Consider the following 25,681-nt stretch of genomic DNA (forward strand, 5'->3'; position numbering starts at 1 on the left):
ACTGAATGCCAAACCAAGTCCTCACAGGATGAACAGGGACACACTGACCCTGTGGAAATAAGCCTATCCCCAACCCAGACCCTGGGATGTTTGTCACTGTGCTCGCAAGTCCCAAGACCTTCACCTATTATTTTAAGTAAGTTGTCCCTGCAGGTATTAAATAACCATGAAGTGCTGCTGCAGCAGAGCTGAAGATTTACTAATAACGTTAAACTAACACATCAGGTTTTGCAAGGCAGCATTGGCATGGAACTCTATTATGAACCACGAGTATCTCTTAAGCTCTCATAAAAATAAAGCTAAATACGTTTTTAGTGCCAGACCTGATGCTGGCTGATGTCAATAGATGTGGCCTGTTGATGCCAATGGAGACACAATGCTTAACAGGCTGAGAATTGCCCTCATCTTGCCAGATGTTTCTAAAAGCCTTTTCAAAGCTCCCTGTGTGCTGTAGCTGTATCTAGTAGTTGTTGGGCTAAGGAGGAAAGATTTTCTAGTAACTCATGAAAATAGATGCAATTTTGGTAAGTGCTGTCAAGCTGAAATTCATGTGCATTGTGTGCAAATGATGTTAGCACCTGGAGAAATATAAATCCATATGGATTTTCCCTGGTGTACATTCAGCTGCCATCCATGGGAACTGTGTGTTTTTCTGGCAAGGGGAGAAAATTCAGCATCTCTGAGATGAGGAGGAACACATTTCTTTGGGTTTCTTCACATCTTCCTTTACGAGTGGGTGGCTTTGTCATTGTTGTCACTCATTCAAGGAGAGAAGCAGAACAGAATAGGACAGGGATTGTGAGGTCTCCAATAGAGAGGAGTCGGTGTTGGCAGAGAAAAGTCAAAGAGAGAACACAAATTTTCCTTGTTGTAAAGACTGCAGTGTTGGAGAGGGAAAAAGAAAGATCTACTGGTCTTCAAAAAGACCTCTAAGTTCACCGTGCCCAACCAACAGCCTGTTCCTACCATGCCCACTGACCACATCCCTCAGTGCCACATCTCTGTGGTTCTTGAACAGCTCCAGGGGCAGTGACTCCACCACCTCCCTGGACAGCAGTGCCAGTGCCTGACCAAAAGATGCTACGGGTGATCCAATTAATACTGAACTGCTCAGTCTGCTGTCAGCATCAAGTAGTACAGAGGAAAGAGGATGTAGCATTAAACTAATAAATAATGAGTGCTTGCAAACAAAATTAATGCCAGACGCTGCAGGTTTATGGAAAATATGTTTTGTCAAGTAAGTGCTTTTTTTTCCTCGTTTGAGGGTCTGAGTGAAGCAGAAGGAAGGAATCGCATGTGAAATAAGAAGTACACTGGCAGCTAATGGCCTGGCATATTTCAGAGGGATGTGGTGTTGCATAGTCCTCAGACAAAAACCTAGAGGAGACCAGTCTGATATGGAATACACTTCTAAAAGTTCTCACTATAGCTTTTTAAGCAAATATGAAATCACTGCTGATAATGTTTGCCTTGCTGTCAATGGTGACGGGAAGGTAAAGAATGAAAAAAGGAGGGATGGAATCCATAGCAATCTGGATGATTTAAGCAAGCATGTCTGTAATGCATGGGAATATTATTCCTCCAGGAGAAAGGATCTTGTGCCTTACCACCAGAAGAGACCAAGTCCTGGGAAGCCTTGAGTCAGCTGAGGATGTGATGCCAGAGTGGATCTGCAGCTGAAGAGCTCGTGGGACCAGGATGTGGTCTGTGAATGCTGTATATCCTTAAATGCATGCAATTTCTGCTTTATTTGCTTTTCATGGGGCTCCTAGGAGTACATTTTTCCCCTGAAGAGGAACTGGTGGCATCAGGCACGTGGCATTTCCACCACTTGGGGTGATCACAGAGAGGGAACAGCAAAGCCAGGAGAGGTGTTTTATACAAGAATGCCCTCTTTAACGGGGACACTGCTGTCTGTCAAAGGTTGAACTGATCTTTTCAGCAGTAGATTTTCTGTCTTCTTCCTACCTGTCTAACTTTCATGGTTTTTGAAGGAGTTAAGCATTTTTTTTTGGGTGTCTTTCATATTGTGCAAGCTTTAGACATTGCACTGGGAAAGTTTTAAGGGAAGAAAACCAGCAGTAGCTGTTGACAGACACACAGACATTTTCTTGGGCAAGCAGGGTAAAAAGCTGTCTGTGTGTATTATAGTGCTATATTCTTGATGTACACAGTAAAATATGAGGAGGTTTTTTGGACTGATTGATTTTTCAGCCATGTTAATGAGATCTAGGCATTAGTATGTGAAGCAATTATAAGTAATTAAGGTTATTATAAACCATGTAATTTGACGAAGTTGCAATGGTAGCATTTAAATGCTTGCCTGTTTATACTGCCATTTTAAACTGGGGTCAAGTTTTGCAGGCAGGATGTCAAGGAGAGGGCAATTTGGTAATTCTCTCCATGGTTATGGATGCAGGCATCCATGGCAACATGACAGGCCTGTCGTGTTTCCCAGGGTGCCCCAAGGCTCTGTCCAACACTGGCCTTGGCAGGAGGTGTATTTGAGCATCTACTCATCCACTGCCTCAGGTATGCTCAAGGTCCTGCCACAGCCCCTGCTTCCCAGCCGCACATCCTCTTGTCTTCCGTCTGTAAACAACGTCTGCATGCTAAGAGCTGTGTGTCAGAGCTCCTCTGAAACAGACACCTGTGCAGATTCATCTCAGTCATATGACTGGGGATTGTTTAAATGAAGACCAAAAAGGCATTTTTATGTTGCCTGCTGCAGCCAAATACTTTATAGCTTTGCTTAGAGCTTCCAGCTGCTGCCTGAACTGTGGATGGGGAGACAGGGGGATACTGGTGAAGAAAATTTCAGTTTCCATTCAAGTTGATTTTTCTTGATGCCCACAGTTGTTGTCCATACTCTTTCCAGAGGTCATACTGTTGTTACAGCTATATCCATTTGTTCAGCAGAGCTTTGGGCATAGTTGGGGGTTTCTGAAGTTGCTCTTCTGCTTTCCAAGGAATGGAAACACTGTGAGAAAAAGAGAAACCTTTAAAGAAAGAATATGGAAAAAGAAGCCCTTCCTTCTCTGTTTAGAATCACAGAACCATAGAATTGTTTGAATTGGATGGGACCCTTCAAAGCCATCTGGTCCAGCCCCCCTGCAATGAACAGGGACATCTACATCTTCATCAGGTGTTCAGAGCACCATCCAGCCTGACCCTGAGTGTCTCCAGGTGCACCCACCACCTCTCTGGGCAAACTGGGCCAGTGCCTCACCACCCTGATTGTGAACATTTTCCTTACATCCTTATATCTCCTTTCTTTTAGTTTGAAACCATTTTCCCTTGTCCTGTCACAACAGACCCAGCTAGACAGCCTGTTTCCTTCTTTCTTAAAGCTTGTCTTATTTCTTAACAGTGGCATTTAGCTCAGCACACTTCTAAACTGGCACTTTTCACAGCCCTGTTCTTGCTCAGCCATCTTTGGAGGCAGGAAGCAAAGCTTGTGGCTACCTGGGATCTTCCACATCCTCAAATTTCATCTATCTCACATTTTTTTTTACAGACAACTGTCTGTACAGAGCCTGTCTCCATATTAAGGCTAGTCTACTTCTGCTGCTGAACCATGTTGTTCTCTAGCCCGAACTACAAGCCACCTGCAGGTGCATCCCATGTGGCATCTGAAAGTGATGGTGTGAAAGTCCATACAGGTAGATGTTAGCACAGATGTGTAAGCATATCTGTCAAAATACAACACATCTGATCTAAACCAACCTCCTAGGACTCTCCACAGTCAAGAGAAATTTATGTGGATTAGTCTCTTATTTATTTATATTTTTTGAGCATGAAGGATCTTTCCCTACCTTGATATATGAGGCCTTGCAAATTCTACCCTGGTTGACACTTGCTCTGAAGGACAGGAGTGTGAGGGGGATAACCAGCTCCTAACTTACCACAAGAAGGGAATTTCTGCATCAGGCCCCACTATACTTACCGACTTGTGGACTACAGCACTGTCTCCACCTCCATTCCAAGAAGAGAAAACATAATCTTCCTATCTGCTCTTTCCCTGGATATAGAAGCGCTTTCAGGTTGTTGAGTCTATCTTAATTGCAGCTGGTTTGGATGTCTTCATGTAACTACAATAAGTGCATCAGCCCTCAAGCACTGGTGGGCTTAAGTGAGAGAATACAGGCAGTCGTTTCCATCTGGGCAATCAGCCCATGAATCAGAGTGCTGGGGATTAACCAGGAACAGCATTGCTGTTTTATTCCCATCACGGTGACAGTGATGCAGATGTACAGCTCCCCTAGCTGAGAAAAACATGTAGAAAACTACTGCTAGACCAGATCTCAAGAGCAACTTCATTCCCTTCAGCACCAAAACCTGCTACTTAATTCCAGTGCACGGGATAGTCACGTAGAAGTTGTGGTGCATCCATGCTCCAGAAGACTGGCAGCTTTTTCTTACTGTGCCATCGCCTGTGAGACAGGACAGGCAGGTCTCGGCCTGGGGTCAGTGCCCCAGAGTGCTTGGTGGTGTTGAAGACTACCTCACAAAGACACCAAGGAAGAGCTTCAGTTAAGGAGACTAAACTGGAGCTGTCAGGAGGATGCAGCCTTTCAGTGTGGAGCCCCTGCTAAGTCAGCTTGGTCTGAAAATTGTCTCAGCAGCTGTTTCCACCAGCAGGCTAGCTGTGAAGGGCACTGCTTGTCAGCTGCCACCACTGTTTCACTCTTCTCTTTGCCTTAAGTGAAAGCTGTATGTGGCAGGCGGCTCAGGGAAAGAAAAAGATCCTGGTTTATTTATTCTGTGCTTGCCAGCCCCATGGCTGCAGGCCCTCCCTAAGCAACAAGATTAGCAGTTTCAGGTCACTGTGACCATCGCAAGCATCTGCTCTGACTAACAGCATAATGGTATGGCCATTTTAGCTCTGTGTTTGCTTGGGGCTCTGACACTTTTTGTATTCAGTCTGTTACTAGTCATATCATTTGCAGCATCTGTCAGAGGAAATGATGCTGAGACATTCACCCAACCAGCCTGCGGGTTGGAGCAGGCCAGATCTGCCACTGTTCTGCAGGGTCTGTAGTCCTTATGTAGTCCTTCAGTAGCTTGGGGTCAGTGTGTACCCAAGGGTGGACTGACCAGGACAGCAGAGACACAGAAAGAAATATTAGGCTTGCTACTGGCCCTTGCCTGCCCTGCTTACTGTTACTCATTGCTCTGCTATATCTGATTTCAGCTCCACATGTTCCCTGGAGCTTCCTGGTTCCATGTATTTGGCGGACAATTTCTACTCTAGCATATCACGCTACAAAAAGTGTGAAATAAACTTCCCAAAGCAGGAGAGATGCACCAGCAACAAGCACAGGCTGAAGAGCTACAGGTCCCTCCAGTTTTTCTGGTCCCACATCATACCCTTTACTGTAGCATGGTTGGGAGTAGAGTACACCCCACAGAATGGTTTCAGTGCTGCTGCAGCCTCTCAGCAAACACATCTCTGGAACCTTGCTCTGTGTAGTTTCCTACTTGAATAAGCTTGGTAACTTCAGAGGCATCCACTACTCTGACACATGGGGTGTAAGCTGGTGCTGGCAATACAAAGAGCAACTGAATAATTTGGTTTTATCAGAAGAATAGTTTTGCCATATGCCCTACTGTGATTTCTTTGAGAAACCTGATCTGTGAGAAGAGCTGAAAACCCACCACCTGAAAATCAAGCCCTTTAAAACATCTCAAACGTAAACCCTAAAGCTATTATCTGGATCATAAAACACTCTGAAAATCTTAGCCGTGGACCTTCTCTGTAGGACCTCCTGCAGGAGCTAGGGCAGCCTTTGGCATCCTTCAAAGAGCAGAAGAGTAGAAAGAGGATAATTTCAAACATCAGACTCCTGCGTGGCTGATTTCTCTACTGGTGGCAGTGAGAAATAGTTGCTAAATTAATAGACCACACACCTTCTTGCATGTAAGTTGAGTCTAGCTTATTAATTATGGTTCCACTCATTCTCTGCATGACTCTTGGTGGTCACTAGATGTCACTAATAACGAATGAGAAAGAGAAAACGGGTGGAACTTAGGGAGGGAAATTGTTCCTGAAAACAGTCCCTGGGAGTGTGTCTGTCCAGCCTTATGTCAGCAGAATAGTGGCACTTAAGTGCATGCGTAGCTTAAGGCAAAGCTTTGACAGGAGTTAAAAAGCTGTCTCAGTATTTAGTGGCATCAAATGCACTCAAGTGCTTCAGCAAATTGGGAGCCCAGGCCAGAATGTGTTTCTAAGGGAGAAGTACTATTGTTTGTCCACTTCTATAAACAGGAGTGTTTGTGGCAAGAACAAAGAGCAGTGAAGGTCTTAGCTCTGATATTTCAATCCTTTGCTGCCTGCCCTAGACTCACTTTACGTAAAACCTACCTGGAGCCAGGGAGTTCTTTGCAGCACTGAGAACCAGGCATGTATGACCATGCTTTTCTGTCATCCAGGACACTAAACTAGACACTTAATGGGAACTGTCATTGCAAGGATCTCCCCAAAGTATCATTTATTAATTTATTTCCAGTGCATGGAAAACTTTATTTTCTATTTCCGACCACTGGGTAGAATGTAGTAGATCTGCCCAGGTCAACATATAATGCTTATCAGCAGCTAAAAATTGTCATTCCACCAAGGTCAGATTGGGAGCTCCTGCTGGCGAAGGAGCAGAACCCTGTTTATGCTCCCAAGGAGATCCAGGATAGTGCTACGTCATATGAGGTCTCCTGCAGAGCAGGGAGTCATCGTGTGTGTGAGGCTTTGGCACTAATTTACTTGGGCATGGGTCAGTGTTGAGTAGACCTTTGGTCGCATTTCTTTATCATAGGTAAAATGTCTTTATGACACTTTGCAATGTGTTTTCTGGCACTGAGCGCATAACTTCTGGAGGGGCAGCCAGCAGACATCACACACATCAAGGACTTTGGGGGACTTGCTACTCCTTAGCATAAGTTCGTGCCTCCATGCTGATTTAATTCAATATACACAACTACCACCATGCCATTAGTCTGATGAACAGTTACAGCCAAAGTCTTAGTTGCATTTAGCTTGGGAGTGAATCCATTAAGAAATGAAGGACATACAGCCCCCGTAATCTGTTTGTCAACTGCATTCAACTCTGTTGTTTAGGACGTTTTCTTTCAGCCCTAGGCTGACTCTTCATTGGAAATGGGGTTGTATTATGCCAGATAGACAATACAAGAGCCAGCTGTTCTTGGGTCATGGTCAAGAATGACCTTCAGTTTCATGCTTAGAGATATACAGATTTTCATGAACACATCCTCAGGTCTGCTCAGTTCCAGCAGATTGGCTCAGTCTTATGCACCCATTTGTTTTGATTGCATTATGGGGATGTATGTCAGTCTGAACTAAACCATCCTTCACCTCCACCTCCTCATCAACATGCAAGAGATTGGAAAGGCTCGTAGCAAGAGAGAAGAGACTCTCCTCCTTCAACACTTTAAGGGCAGCAAGACGAATTCAAGCTATACTCTATGCATGAAGTAGAGACAACAGCTTAATCTAACTACAACAACAACAACAAAAAAAGACAACATGAGGTTGAAAGACAAAGCTGAGACTTTGAATGTGTAGACCTGAATACACTGGTTTTCTGATGGTCCTTCTTGCAGTAGCTCTGCTACATCTAATTACTGGTAATGCATCTTCCACAGCCTTAGACAGGACAATCAGCTGTATTCTTGTCCCTTTTCATTTTCCATCTAGTTTTCTTGGTTTCTTTGTTTCTTGGTAGAAATAATTGCTAGGTATCAGAATTTCTAGGTAGTGATAAAATCCCAATATATCAGAAGTCCTTTCTGTTTTAAATCAGATTTCAACCTAACATACTCTTCTCTTTCCCTCCTCCAGAAATGTCTAATCAGAATAATCAAATTGGCTGGTTTCGCCTAGAGAAAATCATTTTGTTTCAACAATACCTAAAATCTCCATTTCCATAAGGTACACACATTTTACTTCTATAATAACAAAGCATTATACCAGCAAATATTAAACACACCACTGAAATATAATATTAAAATTAATATTTGATATTGTCCTAAAAGTTCACGTGAAATTAATGGAAATAGATGAGTCGAAAGAGGAATTTATTTACTTTACCTCAGCAGGATGAGATATTTTGGTTCTATGAAGAGAAACTTAGCAAGAGCTTTTTTCAGCACTTTGTTCTAGTCTGTAATTTTACCAGGGCTTGCACGTTCTTGAGAAAATCAAAGGCAAATGATCTATTCTGAAGAAAAGCTGTTCTGCTGGAAAAGCTCCAAGCAATCTTTTTTTTTTTTTTTCCTAAAACCTCCCTCAAAACTACCTCATCCCATGCCCTGAGCCCTCTTCACTCTCTGCTGTAGGTCACATTTTCACTCCATCAAACACCCAACCCTAATCTATCTATAGTTGAGGCCTTTGGCCACCAGTTAGTTCTGGCCCTCTGACATCTCCATTTATGCCTCCTTTTATGGTCCCTGTATCAGAACATTGCAAAGTGGGATACGTTCACTCTATCCCTCTGTGTGAGAATTGCTACAACTTCCAACAAGTGGAGGGATATTGAACTTCAGTAATTATGAAGCTATTCAAGCAAGAACGCATGACTCCAAAACATACAAAGATACTCACTAGGCTTCTCAATAATCCATGGACCAGTAAGGGGCTGACAAGCAATGCATCATTCTTCCTACCCGGGATGAATTGATTCTGTCACCAGCAAACTAAATGCAATCAGAATCTTGACTTGAATCATAAATCGTACTTAAGCCACGGTTAGCAGTAAAGTGAAGTGAAGCAGATAAAAAAAGAGAAAAAGTAAGGGAAAGAGGTGGTACAGCAAATAATCTTCAATAAAGAAGGGAAATTTAAATATTTTATTTTAATATGAGGAATACTTTCTAGCTTTTAGAACTGCATGCAGTTGGAGAACAGAGAACTGTAGCATGTTAATATGATATATCCTATCATCCTGTATTTTTCCAGTACAGTCAGAGTGCCTGATAAATGATTATCATGGTGTCTGGGTCCTGGGGCCTGTTAGGCCTGGTTTGCTGAGAAAAAGTCTTGCTTTCTTGTCTGACCAGTCTGCTGGGACATTGAGATGAAAGTCCTTGCAAAAAAACTTAACATGGGAAATGAACAGAGTGATGAATCTGCTTTGTGGGGACAGGCCGGCCATGTTTAGACAGGAGTTCATCTTGCTGGGCTTCCTTCTCCTGTAAACTGGATCTGAAAATAATTCCTGAGGGAGATTGTCCTGAAAAACTGTGCAAAGATGGACAGTGTGGTAAAGGCTCTTTTGATGATAAACATCAGCAAATTGTGTCAATCAAAAGAAATCAAGCACCTGACCTAGCAACTATCATATAACAACTTTTGTTTTAGTTCAGTGTGTTATATCCATACCTTGCAAGCAGGCAGGACTGCTAAGACTTTCTGCTGCTGACCAGACGTTTCGATTTTATCATCAACTATTGAAAGGCTCTTGAATCACTTGATTTGTGCCCGTTTCAATCATTTTCCAGTCTAACCCTGCTCTCAGCAAAGACAATGATGAAATCACACAAGTTTGGTTCTACCCGAGATCACTTAATCTCCCTGTGGTATTTTAAGATTCATACAGAATGAACTCTTTCACAGCCAAAGATCTGCACTTCATATGTATATACCAAACGTCAAGAGTGAAGGAAATGCAAGAAGTCTTCTTCAACTGAACTTCACAGAGCAAAACAAGGAGTAAAAGTATTGCCTTATTCCTCAAATGAGTTAGGAAAACTGATTAAAAAGTTTGTGACAGAACATATTTCTTCCAGAAAATGCTATTTCATCAAAACAGGCTACATCTGAATGCATTAATTTCAAAGGAAGATTGTTTTTCAAACAAGGCTGGAACAAAAAAACTCCTTTCTGAACCTTTTATCTCTGAGACCTCCTGCAGCATTGCTTCAGGCCCACAAAGCTGAAGATGGTGCTTATTTTTAAAGGAAGGAGTTAGGGACTGATAAACCTGACAGTTTAGCTACAGTGCTCAGAATGACACTGTCATGCATTTATTCCTCACACAACAGGTCCTTAATGAAGTCTAATTGGAGGAGTTAAAGCAGTCAACTTGCATTCATCGAAAGCAAGTCAAACCAGTACAAAGTGATGACACTTCTTTGCCTGGGTAACCCACTTGAAGGAGATGGGGTAAGCAGTTGCAATGGGTGGTGCTAATTAAAAGATATATTAATGACAGAAATGACTAAGTGACATGATCCAAACAAAGCTACAGAGACTAGGGCTGTATGAGGGAACAGAATTTGGTCAGGCTGGCCTGGTTGAATCAGATGATGCTCCTAAAGATGCACTGGGTATGACACACAGGGCAGAAGAGAATTCAGCAGGGTATGGATATGACAGTGAAATGTGGGTGTTGGGATGCATAGGATGGAATGCTGAATGTGGGGGCACTTCAACAAAAAGGGCAAAGATGATTCACAGAAATGCAAACAAATGTAAGTGCACCCTGTAGTCTTCACTGTTGGTCATGTCACCATGGGTCTGTAAAAACCTTGTTTCAAGTGTGTGTCCCATTTTGAAGCTGTGCTTCAAGTACTGTGTTGAAGTACTGAAAAAGAAGCCAGAGCAAAACAGCAAGAAGGAGAGGACATGTGTAATGTGTATCATGTGAGGAGAGAACTGCTTATCCCAGGAAAGGAGAGACTGAGCAGAGATTTTCCATATTTTTTTAGTAGATCTAAGATAGTAGTAAAGAGAGATGAGGCTGGTTACTCTCTGCTTATTGGCACTAGGAGGAGAGAAACAGAAAAATTAGCTGAAAACTCTCAAGCACTTCTTGTGCTTTCTAGCAGCCTAACCAATCAATCTCAAAGAGGTGTTTTGATTCCACCAAAGCAAAATATCTCTATCGACCTGCAGTGATGTATTTCTGGTTTTGTTGCAGGACTCAGCTTCTGAGGAAAGATGTGCTTATTGTGTGGAGCAGCACAACACCCTTGGAAAGCTCCCAGACTGGTCGGACTTTTCTTGAAGTCAGATGCAAGAACATCTCACTGTGTAACACTGACGTGTACTTTAATTCATCCTTGATGTTTGAGAAAGGAAACTATTTGAATTAACGCGGTCTTGTTTTTCATTGTCCAATATAACCAATTAATTTTCATTTAGAATATTTATTCCAGATTTTATGGCATGACTTTGTGGAAGCAGGGCTTTCAGCTCATCTCTGTGAGCCTCTGATCAACTACAACCTGGACCAGCTGAAATTTCCTATAGTCTAAGGCAAATTTCTCAAAATATGTAACTGTGAAAGGCAATCTTTCCACAGTAAAATTACATCAATTCCAGGTATTCAGAAACATCAGATTCTTGTTTTAGGTACAGTTTCCTTTAAGATGCGCATCTAATGGATTGTCCACGTGTTCAATCTTCCCCCAAATTACTTTCTCTTCTGGAGATGCTCAGTGAATAAAAAAATCAGCATTTCATCTCCGACACCTCCAACCAGTCTCCTAACTATCGTGTTGTACCTGGTGACTTTTTAGGTAGAGCCTGCAAGTCCTGTATGTGTGTAAAGCAGAAGTAAAGAAGTTAATGAAATGAGAAAAAAATCAAAGTAGGAAAAGACAATTCCTTTTTCACAGGTGTTGGTGGCTTACTTTGAAGTTCAGCAACCCCAGTAGCCTTCATCAAAGCCAGGACAGGACTGTTCTTTCAGCCTTGTACTTCTTTCCCCACTCTGAGATCAGTGTACCTTCCATGTTTTTACCAGTGTGCTAGAATAAGTTACTGGTAGAAGACCAAGTGTTTAATGACCCAAGAAGAGGGCTTGGCCAATCCTGAGTTCAGTAACAAGTAAAAGGAGAATTATTTAACACATTTTAACTGGTTCAACAGCATTTCACTCACTACACCAGATGCAGTGGGATCCAGTTCTGAAATGTGGTGATTTACTTTTGTTTAAGTGATTGAAAATATACTTCTCCTCAGAAACCGTAATGATGTAATTACATCAAAGTTAACAATTAGAATGTTTATCTTCAAGTTCTAAGCCTTATTGTTGGAAAAAAAGAAAGTTATGGTGGGCGTATTGGCCACCTTTTTTTTTTTTTCCAGCTAAAATTATTATTTCTCTCCAAGTAAAAACACTTTGTTTTATTTATTTATGTTTGCCAGACATTGTGTGATATTGTGAATGAATAAAGAGAAACCTCCCTCCAAATTAGCTTTTCCTGATTTCAGATAGTGAAATTTATTCTTCTTTTATATCCTCGGTTAAAGTAAGTTAAGAACTGGGAGTGTGATTTTAATTATCCTTTAGACTGTGTGTATTTTCTTTGTGCAATAACAGTGGCAAAGTGCATGACAGTTTTTCATCTTCATCTCTAGGGCCATGCCAGTGTGCTGAGAACAGAGAAATGAATCAACATGCAACAAAGCTTGCTGGAACCAGCAAGGATCTTCCCATGGGTGTCAGCAAGCTTTCATTCAGCTCCTTTCATAGCGGATTTTCTGAAAGAGCTGAGCTCCCCTACAGGGGCCAGATTTGCAAAAGAGCAGAGCAGGTGGGAGGCTTCCAGGGAAAATCTGTTGATAAATGCCAAGCAGAAGCAGCAGGGATCTGGGCTTGCTGGAGGAGCTGAGGAGATTTCCTAAAGCATGCTTTCAGAGATCAGTTCCCACCTACTTTCCCACCAAGCAAGTTGCCAAGATGTAATGGCCTCTGAGAGCTGCTCTGCAGGCTTGTTTTGGAGAATGCATCCAGCAGGGATTTGTCTACCCTCAGCTCTGCTGATACACTCCAGTGCCAGACTCACTTTATTAATTACTCCAGCTCTAAACCACACCACGTCTGCAGTCATCTTCTGGCTCTACTTGCTGCACCAAAGACACTCCATGCAAGCAGAATTTCCTCAGCGCTTCCTTCAGGATTAAAAGAAGCATTCTGCAAGCCTGGATGTGATGAACTCTAGCACTACACCTCATGGAGTTGAAGCCAGATTAAGGTTTGGCAGGAATCTGCTTATCACTATGTGACATGTGAATTACAGAATCATTAAGGTTTAAGAAAAGACAACTAAGATCATCTAGTCCAGCTGTCAACCCATCACCACCATGCCCACATGTAACTTTACTGTGCAGCCATGGAGTCATTGCTGCTATTCAGGCCTGAAGCCCCAGTTGAACTGGTTCCTTCCATGGTGGATTGTATACAATTTAGGAGTTTTCTCTAAGGAGTTAAGTTTATCAGCAGTTCCAGATTAACATAACACCCTGAGTCCCAGGAGTTATGGTCCAGTTTACTGCAGAAGAAGGTCAGCTCATTGCCCGTAAGTGGTTAAGCAAGTACAACTGGTTCACTCCTCACCACAGCTGCACAGAATAAGGCTGAAAGTCTCATTTACCTGAAGACTTCTTACAAATTGTAGAATTTTGCATGCTTGAAAAATATGTATTTCTTCATTTTCTTGGGTTCAACTGTAGGGTTTTCTGGTCTTTCTTTTTTGAGTATCCTTTGCTCCTCCTCATTTCAGTTGGAAGGGGTACGTTCATGTCTTCTTCCTCCTTTTTGGTTGGACTAGATAATCTTAGTAGTCTCACTCAAGGTAGGCTCGCCTGCCTTTCACAGCTCTCCCAGGAGAAGAAATAAGAGATTTAGCTGGCTCTGCCCTGCTTGCAGATGCAAGGTTTGCATCACACTTCTCTGCTGTGAGTACAAGAGCTCATGTGCCCACTTTGTGGAGAAAATGTTTTGAGAAACATGTAGCTTATCTGACATAAATCATGGATCTCTTTGTTTGCGATGCCATCTTGGATCAGTCCTGGCCAGCAATAGGGCAGAGCTGACATTCTTCTGAAGAAATGGTGGGATCATCTCCATCTACCAGAAGGACAGCCATACAAATTACAGTTTAGATTCTCTTGATTTCCTTTCTAGCCACGAGAACATCAAGGAAGTCCTATATCTTAGACTTTTCAAGCATGGTATCTAGGAGCACATTATATTTTTTTAAGAAAAAGGAAAAATCCAGGACTGCTACCTGAGTTGCCCGACGCCAGAAACTGAAAATTTCAGGAAGATAAAAACAACAACAGCAAATCCGTGAAGAGCTGTGAGGTTCATAATCACAAGGAGCAATAATCACAAGAGATAGCAATAATGGCAATGTTGCTGCCAGAGCCAGCAGGGCAGCGGAGGCTCAGCAGGCAGGGCCTGCCCTGGTGCCCTTCACCAATTTGTTTTACTGGCTCATTAAGTAGAACCATTGCAAAAAGAAAAGAGTCAAAATTGGTTTCCCCTCAGAAAGTCAGTTCAACAGAATCATCCACCCACAAATAAGTGTCAAAACAAATCTTTCCACCTTGCCCAGCTTGCTCCGATAATGTCAAGTCAGTGCAGCTCAGTCCTCCTGATAATTTGTTCCAGTGGTATAAAACACTGCTTCACAACTTTGTTTAGTTCCGTTTTAGCATTATTACAGACATATTAACATTCATTTTCATTTTAATGGACCTTGCCATTTGCAGCATTAATATTTTGGATTCAACATTTTTAAAGCTAAGCGTGTTCTGACTCCTTTGCTGTTTGCTGCTTCGGCATTACTGGAAGTAAATGTCAATCAACATTATTGCAAATGGCATGTTTGTCCAGCACTAAGTTGGGCTGGAAATTTCAGAACAGGAGCTTTTTTTATTAAAATCTTTACTTTTTTTTTTTTATTATCTGTTCTATTTTTGAACTAAAGCAGAGTTTGGAATCTCCAGAACTTGCAGCATGCTGGAAGATCTATTTTTTTCCTACCATTCATTTTCAAATGCAGACAGATGCTAATGACTTCACTTTCAAAGGTCTTCAATTAATTAGCATGCTGATACTCATTTAACAAGATTTTCTGGCCTGCACCTGTTCTGTTGTACAAGACTTTGCCTTACCACCATCATCCTGATCCCCTCTCTCAGGCTTTCTGATTGTCACTGCTACATAAATTACTTTTCACTTTCAGAGTGGAAGGGCAAATGGTGTCATCGTGATAAGAAACCCAAGAACAAGGAGTTGCTTTTGGGGCTTGTAGGGTGCTTTTAGGGGTAGGGGCCACCATGAAGAGGATTTACCAGAATGTGAGACCAAGATGCCATCTCCCTAATTTACAGAGTGCTAATTACAGAGACGTGATTCCTTCAGCTGCTTCAAACTGATGGGAGCACTCTACCCCCTCCTTACCAGCTGCCTGGACCCACCCTTATTTTTACAGGTTCTCTGCTCAGCTGAGAAGTGGCACATGCATGCTCCACTGTACTCTGTGTTCTGGGGGTAGGCAGTACAAGGGCTTCTGGCTCAGTGAATTATTCAAGTGAGATCATCCTTCCTTTTCCTCTTCTTACTTCCTGAGCCCTTCGTTCCTGTGCTGGGTTACCTGCTAGGTCTTGCAAGAAAGATTCACTGTAACTCAAGCTTTAGGTGTAAAGCTCTTCTTAATCACTAGTTAAAGGTGATGTCAGCCAGTGATTCCAGAAGGAGAACTGTAATTTTTCCTTTAGCTTTTTAAGGGCTCTGCATTGGAAAGCATCTCTGGTCCTTGTGGGCTACCTGACAGAGAGGATTTCTGAGTTTCTTAATTTGTAGCCATTAAAACTCTCCCGGGGGGCCTTCAGTCCCACCTATGTATCATTTAAGCATCTTGAAACCAGGCCAGCCTCTTCTGCTTGCTTTTCATGTGCCTTCATGAAACTCCCACAGCAGTAAGGGCTGCACTACCCTTCCTAGGTATCTCTATAAATGACCTCACTGGGGAAATTTCTGCAAAAAATGAGGGCTGCAGAGGCACAGCCCTTCACACAGCACTAAGAAGAGGTCCATTTCTCACAACTGATGCTCCTGGGAAGCAGGGGAAGTCAATGCTTGTCTTTTAGACAAGCTGAAACATTTACTTTTGATAAGGACGCGTGGGAAATATTAGATATCAATACAAATACTTCTCTAGCAAGCAGCAATGTGGTCCTAATTAGCCAGATTTAACTCTGTAAAAAATGAAGGAATTTATCTTCCCTGCCCAGCGCTTTCTGCACCACTAGCTGTGATAAGTTGCCTACTTTTTAAAGACTGTAGCAAATTAACTTCTTTATGTGTGCTCCTCATGTAAAATGCCTGTGCTGACGGCAGTGAGCTGCTTCTCTCTCCTGAGAGCGCTTCCTCTGCTCCTGCTAAAGGCTGGGCGCGGAGCTACAGACAAATAGGCTATTTTTGCACTTTCTCTACACAAAGAAAATAGCTCCAAGCTTGAACAGAAGCTCTGGGAAGGCAAAACTGCCTTTTGCCAGACCAAATCCCAGAGGCGTGTGTTGAAAAACAAACTTTGAGTGATCTGTATGCTTGGTCAGCGCATCTGACTTCATCTTCCACCCGCAGCTCCCTCCTGGCTGGGCAAGCATGGGGGAAACCATTTTTCTTACTTTGCTGGCTTTCTGGTGAGAGGTCTAGGGGCACATTCTGCACTTCTCATCCTGGTGCACAACAGTACAAAAGGACTGCAAAACTGTTATTGATTGCCTAAAGGAGGGCTGCAAAGATGGAGAAGGGCCTGTAGGGCAAGGTGTGTGAGGAGGTGTTTGGGGGAGCAGAGGAGCTGAATGGGAGGCCTCATGGCAGCTGCAGCTCCTCACAGGGAGGAGGGTAGTGCTGACCTGTGCTCTCTGTGACAGCAACAGAGCCCAAGGGAATGGCATGGAGCTGTGTCAGGGGAGGAGGATTTACCAGAATATCAGACCTAGACAGGGTCTCCACCAGAGGACCTGTGGGCACGGCCCCACTGCTGGAGCTCAAGGTGCACTGGGACAGACATTGGGTTTGGCGGTGCTGTGCAGAGCTGGGAGTTGGGCTCAGTGATCCTTGTGGGTCTCTTGAAACTCAGTATATTGTGTGATTCTAAATTACAGTGGAAGCCCCAGGGTTTCAAGATGCTGCATGCTCTTCCTGATGAGTGCTGTTGAGTTCCTCTCAGACCAAGTCAATGTTTGCCTTACACAAATGTTCTCTGCAGAGGTTAATGTAGAGTGCAGCTGACTTGGTAAATGCTGTTTTTGCTCCAGTGCTTTGGTAAGACTTTTCTGAAGGTAAAATTTTAGATTAGTGAATATTTGAATATGTAAATTGGGAGATTTTAATCGAGAAACAATTTTCTCTTGCATTCACATAAATAAGTTTTCCCATATGTGTTTGTACTCGTAGACCAATATATTTCCCCCTGGAAGAATGCAGTGCTGGGTTTATGAGGCATGTCGTTTTGCTAAGCAAGCTAATTTTTCTTAGTATTTAAACTTAATTTTTTATGTAAATATCTACTTACAGTTTTCTGCCTTCTCTGTGTATTTGTTTTAAGAAATATCAAATGATCAAACTTGTGACATTCCTTAAACTCATAATGAGCAGCACTCTCTGAACTAAAAGCAAATGAGCTGCCAGAGGGGCTTTATAAAATAAATAAATAAAACAGTAAGTTTGCTCAAAAAATGAGAGCTATGGAAGGGAAGAACCTATTTATGAATTGAATTTAGCAGAAAATGTAGGAAAACATTTAAGGTTGTAGAAGCATGTTAATTCAGTGGTATCATTTCAGCTGTGTCAAATGCTGATTGCTTCTGAATTGCATTTGTGGCTTGGAACTGTCTGCGAGGAAAGAGAGCAGAAAAGAAATGAGTTGGGTTGAAAAGCTGTGAAGTAAACCTAAAGTCAAAGCTGTCATGCCAGGGCTGTTTTCTTGCATGGTGCTGAGGGCAGGGAAGCCTGACGGTGACAGTGCACAGAGCTCTGTCAAGTGCTGTCCTTCTTCATGTTCCCAGTGTGGGAAAGCATCCATCTCAGGGAAGAAACCTCTAGGGCTGCTGGCAAATTACCCAGCTGAGGCTCAATCCATGGCAAGGGTTTCTTTGCACAGACATAGCCCTCAGATTTGAGACCAGTCATTCTGACTTCTGTTTTTTCTCTTTCAGATTTTTTCAGATCTTGGTTCCACTTGAATATGTATTCCAGGTAAGGCACGTAGATCTGTGCTGACAGCAGGATATGCACAGATTTAGAAATGTGAGCTCCATTAACACTAATAACATTAATTACGTTGCAAAACAAATTCTCCTTGAAAACATATCCCAGGGGTTCTGAAGCAAATATGAATTTGTTCAAGCCTGACTAACTGTTTTCAGATCCACCTGTTAAGGACACAGTTCTGTGTATGGAAGCTGAAGAAGGTGCTGTTATTTCTGTGGAAGAACTACCTTCTGAAGAGAAGCAAAGGGGATAGAACAACTCAAAGCATTGGCGTTAGCAAGAGTTCTAGAAAGAAATCATAAACATCTGCTTTTGTATGATCAAATAGGAACTGCAGCATAAGGTTGGATGATTAAGGAGTATGAGTCTCCAGGACATCAGATGAAAATCAGTACAGAGTATGAAGTAATAATTAATGTCTACAATTGCTGGGCAGGATTGAATGACTGCTTACAACCTTTTTGCTTCTGGGAAGGTGCAAAGTCCTCCCGGAAACAACAACCCATTGAAAACAAAATGATTTCCTGACTTCCACCAGCTAAGGGCCACCATAAAGCTGGGACAATGTGGATTTCTAATCTTTCCCAAAAGCTCCTATCTAAATCTTAACCATTACAAATCAACTCCTTCTCCTCAGACATAAAAACAGACAATCTGGAGTTGTATCCTGTTACATTCTTGGTATTAATATCTCTTAGTGGCTTGTTTTATAGAACTCTGCTGGGAAGGTATAGAACTCTTTGCTGGCACTGGTGCCAGCAGGTGAGCTCTCCCTACTGGCACTGTTACTAGAGCTTCAGCAGCTTCTGTGCTGAATGTGTATCTGCCTTTGATGCATGAAGATACCTACCTCAGCATGTAGATGAAAGAAGAGTTCCAACTTCATTTCTCTTCTCTGAGGGAAAAGTAGCTGCAGTGTTACTATGAAGTGTAGTGACATCAGTGCCTGTGTCAATCTGGGGCTTGAGGAAAAGATTCTGAATGCTTTTTCTTGAATGTTTGGGATTAGGTAGCTTGCTTGGAGAAGTCAGTTCTTGTGAAGGCTCCATAGGTAACAGAGTAAATGCAGGAACATTTTTCTTCAATAAATAAATGAATCCCCAAAATAATAACTAAAGAAGGAACCATAAAAAACAAACAACACAACTTTTATTCTCCCAAAAGAATCTAGGCACTGACTGAAGTCAGTTTTTCTTGGCTCATATAGAGAAGGCAGCAAAGCTGAAGGTGACAAATGAACTAAAACTTGGGTGGAGCAGAGTGGGCAGGCAGAACTCTTCCAAAGCTATTTTTACTACTTTGGCACCCACATTTTCATGGAATGCCACTGCTGCAAGTGCAGATCTTCAATCATCTCTTAGAGAATGCATACAGCAGCACAAGGATGCTGGGTGTTTGCAGAGGATTTAGATGAGCACCTGACTCCAAAACTATCCAGGCAGGATCCAGCTGAACAGGAGCCAGGGTAGCAAATCCTTTGGCAATGGGGAGGGATGTGTCACTTGGTAATGTCATTGCTTTGTAAAGGATGCTGTCTATCTTCTGGTCATCAAGTGGTCTGGTTGTAGTTGAGGACCCTTATCTATATCAGAAATATACCTGTCAGCCTGCGGAAAATGAATATGAAGGGTACAAACACAGCAGTATATGCCGGGCTGTGATTAAAGATTGAAGAGACCGTAAGACATAAAATGTTCACAAAACGCTGTGCCTCATTACCTTGGACCAGGCATTTGTCTTGGGCTAGAAGCAGCCGAGAGAAAAAAAAACAAGGCTTTGTCATACTGACAGAAGTTTGATGCCCTGAGCCTGGGCCATGTGTAAGTTGAGATTGCTTACATTGCCAGCCATCAAGAGGGTGTCTCAGATAAGATTTGCAGGAGGTTGTGAGCTGCCTGAGCACTCATGGGATGGGTATGAATGCATGAGAGTGTCTTCTGAAGTCAGGTGAAAATAAAAAACTACCCAGAGTCTTTAGAAAACAAGCAACCTTCATTCAAGTGTACCGTGTCAGAAGGAAAACAGAAACATTTTTCTGTGGCTCATTGGGAAGAGGGTGGCTGCTGGCCCTTACATCCAGGTCAGAGTGTGTGATATAAATGAATGCACACAAACCAGTTTATTTTTAAAGGTGCAGCCTTTTCTCTGCTAGAAGCCAATTACCTGTTTTTGTTTGTTTGTTGGGTTTTCTTTTGTCTGGAGGAAGTTTGACAAGATACTGGAAGCTATTTAGTACTGCTGATGGTTCAGAAGAATTTGGTGATGCTCTTCAAACTGAACCTGTTTCCCTGTTCTGAAATGTTTTGTACCTCACTGGAGGTGCAATGAAGTTCAAGTTGCACTGTCCTTTGTATCAGCAATTGACTGTATCCAAGGAAAGATGCAAAGAATTTGGCTATCTAGGAAACCTGAAGTGCTGTGACAACAACTTAGAATAATCAGGTTCTCTGACATAATTTTGGTCACGCACACTGTGTAGATTGCTCCAGCTCCACTCGCTTAGCAACAAGATCTAACAAAAGGTTTAGGTGATCTTTAAAACAAAGCTTTCGTATTGCTGTCCATAGCACTGAAACCATGGAGATTGATTGCAGATGCAGCAAGCAGCTTTGACAGATGAATGTTCCAAGTGTAAACATTTGGAAAGTCAATAAAGGTAATAAATCTGTGCAGTGTCGAGGAAAAAATAGCTGAATAAAGGCTTTTGGGGTGTTTGGACTGGGCACTGCAGGATCCTGACAATTCTGGAAACAGCTATCATTATTATGTGTTGCTTTTGATTGCTTTATTTCATTACACAGACCCTCAGGCAGAGCACGATGTGCTGCAGCGTGCATCTATGAGATAGGAAGAATGTGTGGCTTTTGTTAGTCTGTCTGCTGTAGATATAGCAATATATTTTTTAAGTGGCATAATAGATGTCTAACTCTCATTTTCAGAAATGATCTAAAAACAAACTTGCACATTGTTTTGTGAATGCTTCAAGATACAGGTAGGTGGCTACTAATGTCTAATGGGATTCCTGGAAGGATCGGATGTAGCAATGGTTATCTAATGTATGAGTGCCTTTTGCACAACTCAAGGCAACTTTCCAGCACCTGTATTGTTTTTGATAATCTGAAAATCAACTGTCTAGAAAATTAGCTAATTATTGTCCGAGCATATCTGGACTCTGAGTCTATAATAACATCAAAACAATTTTGGCCAGGTTAGAGAAAAAGCGTTACTAAATCGGAAGGAATGAGGATTGTTCCTTTTGTTAGGGTAAACTACTTAGTCAGACCTCTTGACATCTTATGTATTCATTTTTCTGTCACAATTGAGAACAGAGATTTTTCCAATCCAGCTCTCTGGATCAGACCAAAAAGTTCTCCTACAAACCAGGTTTTCTACTCAAAACACAGAGCTTCAAAAGAGTGCATTTATGCTGCCAGGTCCTCACATCCTTTCTCATGAGCAGAAGCACTCAGCTTCACAAATATTCCCAGTGGACTCAAGGAAATACAGAATTCCATTCAAGAATGTTAATAATACTTATATGTGTGTCAGAATGTATAGAATCCAGTCTGGCACTAGCTGGTCTCTACAAAGAACGTAGGTCCAAAGTGGTGTTGTTAAAGTCTTCTGTGCCTTGGGATTTGGGATAGCACCTTACAGCTATGGGTAAGACAACGCACAGTGAGGTGTGAATCTCTGAAGACAAACGGTATCAGAAAGCATAGAAATATCCTACTGTCTTAGCTGCTTATTCCTATTGTGTTTTTCTTCCCCCTCCCCGCCCTTGTGTGAAGTGCTCAAGTTTCCATAGGAACATGCAGGATGGGTTCTTCTGCAATCCTCCGGTGGAATTCAGTCAGCAGAAGATATTTGCTTCATAGATACACTGTTGTAAAAAGAAAGCCATCTTCCCCAGAATCAGTGAGCTTTATCTAAGAAAAACAAAAGCAAGCTGCCACCCTGCTCAGTAAACGGTTTGTACTTTCTGTCACAGCTCAGAGAAGTGTTTGCTCTTTAAGAATGAGATAGTTTGGAAAACACATGTACACACGCTACTGGAGCAAGCAGGCACCAGCTTGGGCAGCTCTTGGGCAGGACAATGCTGCAAGGTTGAAAAAGGAATCAGTGCAGGATGTTGGAATGTCCTGTGTGCATGCACAATTTCACCTCCCATCTCTCTTTGTATGGTTTTGGATGGGCACATTCGGAGTAGCATGAGACAGTGTGTCTCTTTTCTCCTTGTTATTAAATTGTAACCAACACAACTGCACTGGAGCAGGCACCTTATTTAAAAGAAGAACCAAACAACAAGATTTATTTATTTATTTATTTTGAAACAAGTTTAAAAATAAGATCTTTTTCATGTGTGGGTGTCCCTTGTCAGGAAAGGAGCTTAATGTTTCATCTCTCCGTGGCCAAAGACTAAGGCCAGCAGCTTCTATCCAGAATTCTTTGCTGTCTCTTTTAAAAGCTATCAGAGACTGTACCAGCTGAATTTGGTCAAGTTCATCTAATTCTGCTGTATTTGGTGAAAAGGTGAATGATAGGTAACTTACACTTCTGTTTCTTCCACCTTCATTTGCATTTCCTTTGATAATTGACTTAAAAAATCATCAGCTAATTGCAGTGTGTTGTGACATTCTCCTCTGCCAACCTGAACGCACCAGTTCACACACTGCAGTCTCTATAAGACACAGAGAATTACAATGAACAACATTGTGTTATTCTGCCAATTATTGTTCAGTTCAAAGCTAGAAATTCCAGCTAATTAAAAAAAAAAATAAATTATCTTCCTCTGTCCATGAAAGCTGTAATATTGAGATGGCAGTACTTTGGGCTGGATTGGCTGCTGCCTGCTTCACTAGGAAGCAGCTGCAGACAAGAGATCTGTTCTTCATTTTTGCCATCTCTGGGTCTTGCTGTGTGTCTGCCAGGCTGCTTCCTCTGCGTCCCCAGCAAATGGTTATTGTGGCTCCAGGATGTGCAGATCATTCCTGCAGGTCACAGATCACTTTCCTGTCCACTGCTCCACTTTATGACCCTTCAACCATTGTGTCTTGCTTTCCATGATTTCATGTGTAAAGATCCACTAATTTCAAATTAAATCTGCTGCTAATCTGCCAGGACAGCTCATCCACTTACAATTCCATAACTTGGTAGAGCTCTGACAGGCATATTTATCCAGGAGCATCTGATTCCCTGTGAAGTTAATGAGCACTTCCACTTTTGCCACAGCAGCATAATAAAAAGTACACATCCCACTGTTAAATGATGTGAGATATTGCTATCCTGATAAGTGGATGCTACAGTAGTGTTTAGCTCTCCTCTGTAATACCATAGCTAATGATCCAGTTCTTTAAGAGGCCAGACAGATATGGGAACATTCAAAATATCACCGTTTCCATTTATCTGAAGCTGGACTTACCTCCATACTTTGGCAAGGAATTTGCATTCCAATGGCAGCTTTAAGACCAAGCACTTTCCCCCCCCCTTTTTTTCCTGTAACTGTTGCTGGTGGCTTGTGAATATCATGATTAAAGACCACGAATACCTCATTCCAGAGCTTTATGAAAGTCTTACGCTTCTGTTTTCCCAGGAAAATGCTATATCAACTTTCTCTTTCCACCTAATTTAGCTACTCTTGTTTCCTGTTTAAATGGGAGGGAAAAAAGAGATTTGGTGTTTGCAGAGCTCTCAGCTTGGGCTTCGGTTTGATTCTGCTAGAGAGATATCTGTCCTTAGTTCCAGTATTTTCTGCTGTCTTCATTGCATACCATCACCAGCTGTGCTGCTCCTTGGTCTGACACCTTAAACTTTTACTACAGATGCCATGACTGCCAGGTCTGATGCATGCTTTACACTCTGTTTGCCGGGACTGCCCCATTTGTATTATCATCTCTGCTTTTTCTGCCTGTGTGGTCAGTGCTTTTAACATGCCAAGCTGTGATTTGGCACCTCCAACTGAATCAGTGGTGGCTTGTCTTTAGTTCCTATGACACCTCCTTGAATAGATTTCCTTTGCAAGGAAGTCCTACATCGCACTGGTTTCCATTCTGTGTTCATCTTATTTCTTAAGAAAATGCTTCCTCCCCACAGGGATCATTGCTGTACCTCATCAGTAACAGATTTCAATTTCCTTCCCTTTCCCTTTCTTTTTTAACTTTTTAAAATAAAAACTCTCAATTGGGGGTTTATTATGGACAGATTTAGCTTATTTTAAAAAATAAAATACTACTTTCTGACCCAAGAGCTTTGAAAGGGAAACTGATGCCTGTGCTCTTCTGGGGGAACTGATGACAGCCTTTGGCTGCATGTCTAAGTGAAAAAAATAAGACCTTAAGATATATCTCAGTGTCAACAAATTCATCCCAGTTTCCCACTGAAAGTAGCACCCAGGGTTCAGTGTGAGGCACTGCTTGGATTACAGCTTGCATAAAGCCTGCTGCAGTTTGCACCAAGCTGTCAGACCTGCTCAGCTGGCAGGGTCTCCCTGCCCTGTCAGTTTTAAAGCACTATTGAAATCATTCTGCTTTCCAAGCTAACACAACAGCTTGTTCACAGTGCTTTGGTTTTTAATTTCCATCAAGATTTCTTGAAACTAATTAAAGCAAATGTAATCATCCGTGCTGCTCTTTGGATTGACACTACTGATACTGCTCTTGGCGAGCAGTGAAATATAGCCTGAACTTTTAACTCCAGCAGTTTAGGCAATCCCCATTCTTATCTACTTACTCTACATAATTAATAAAATGTCTTGTAATTTGATTAAAGCAGAGGAGATTTGGGATGTGTTTTTCTTCTTGTTGTTGTGATGGTGTTGAAGCCTATTCCAGAGACATAGTGACTGAGAGATACTTTTTTTTTCCTGTATTTTAAAGCTTTAATCTTTATCATGTTATAAAACTTCCCCAACACCAGGTGAAAGTTCTTAACTCTGCCAGCAACACTGCTTGCATGTAATTAAATCTTCTTTAGCTAATACACTTCATGGCTTTGAAAGGTTAGATATAAAAAGGTCTTCTGACATTCCCTTCTAAACTGATAGCATTTTCCCACTCAGGTAGTGGAGAATTTGCCTTTTCTTTTTTCCCACAAAATCCCTACTTGCTTTCATTACTTTCTGGCAGCTCTCCTGGAACAGTCAGCTGTAGCACCTACAGAACGTTAATTTCTCAGATAGGTTAAATCACAGCAGTTCAGTTCAATCCTTACTCCCACTGGTCTAACTATTACATTTCCAGTACACTTTACTGTTGAGTATTTGATATGGTCTAACAACCACAAAAACTGTCTGAAGCCAGTGTCTTTCAGGAACAATGTGTATTGCAAGGTACATCTCCCATCCTTCAGAAAGTGAGCTCTGCCAGCAGACGTCACCCATCAATCCCCAAATGCCATGGTTGTACTGAGGCACCCTCCTAGGCTCCCTCAAGAGGGTTCTGTCTTGGTTCCTGAAGGTGCTGAGCAAGCAAAGCTCAGTAGAGCTGCTCTTCAACCCTCAGACCTACCTGTGCCTGTGCTTTCTGCTGATTCTCATGGGCAGAGAGAATGTAAGAGATGCCAGACTGGATCAGTGCACAGACCGCCCTGCTTATGCTTTTTCTCCCAACAACAGTCAAAAGGAGGTACTTTAAAAGTGCAAGCAGCTGTAG

The 25,681-nt window shown here is 42.2% G+C and overlaps 1 long non-coding RNA gene across 2 annotated transcripts; it reads left to right on the plus strand.

Annotated features, from left to right (window-relative positions):
• The first annotated feature begins 1,585 nt into the window (after positions 1-1,585).
• On the plus strand, positions 1,586-12,230 carry LOC146761297 (uncharacterized). Of its 2 annotated transcripts, none has more exons than XR_014944508.1 (3): positions 1,586-1,703; positions 10,057-10,177; positions 10,935-12,204. It is a non-coding gene; the product is annotated as an uncharacterized LOC146761297 (long non-coding RNA). The 2 variants fall into 2 exon arrangements; XR_014944509.1 differs by lacking the exon at positions 1,586-1,703 and adding an exon at positions 7,852-7,942 and having other exon boundaries at positions 10,935-12,230.
• Positions 12,231-25,681: the final 13,451 nt, after the last annotated feature.

Source organism: Coturnix japonica, chromosome 3 (assembly GCF_054131305.1).
Source record: "Coturnix japonica strain WE chromosome 3, WE-NBRP24, whole genome shotgun sequence".
NCBI classification, from domain to species: Eukaryota; Metazoa; Chordata; class Aves; order Galliformes; family Phasianidae; genus Coturnix; species Coturnix japonica.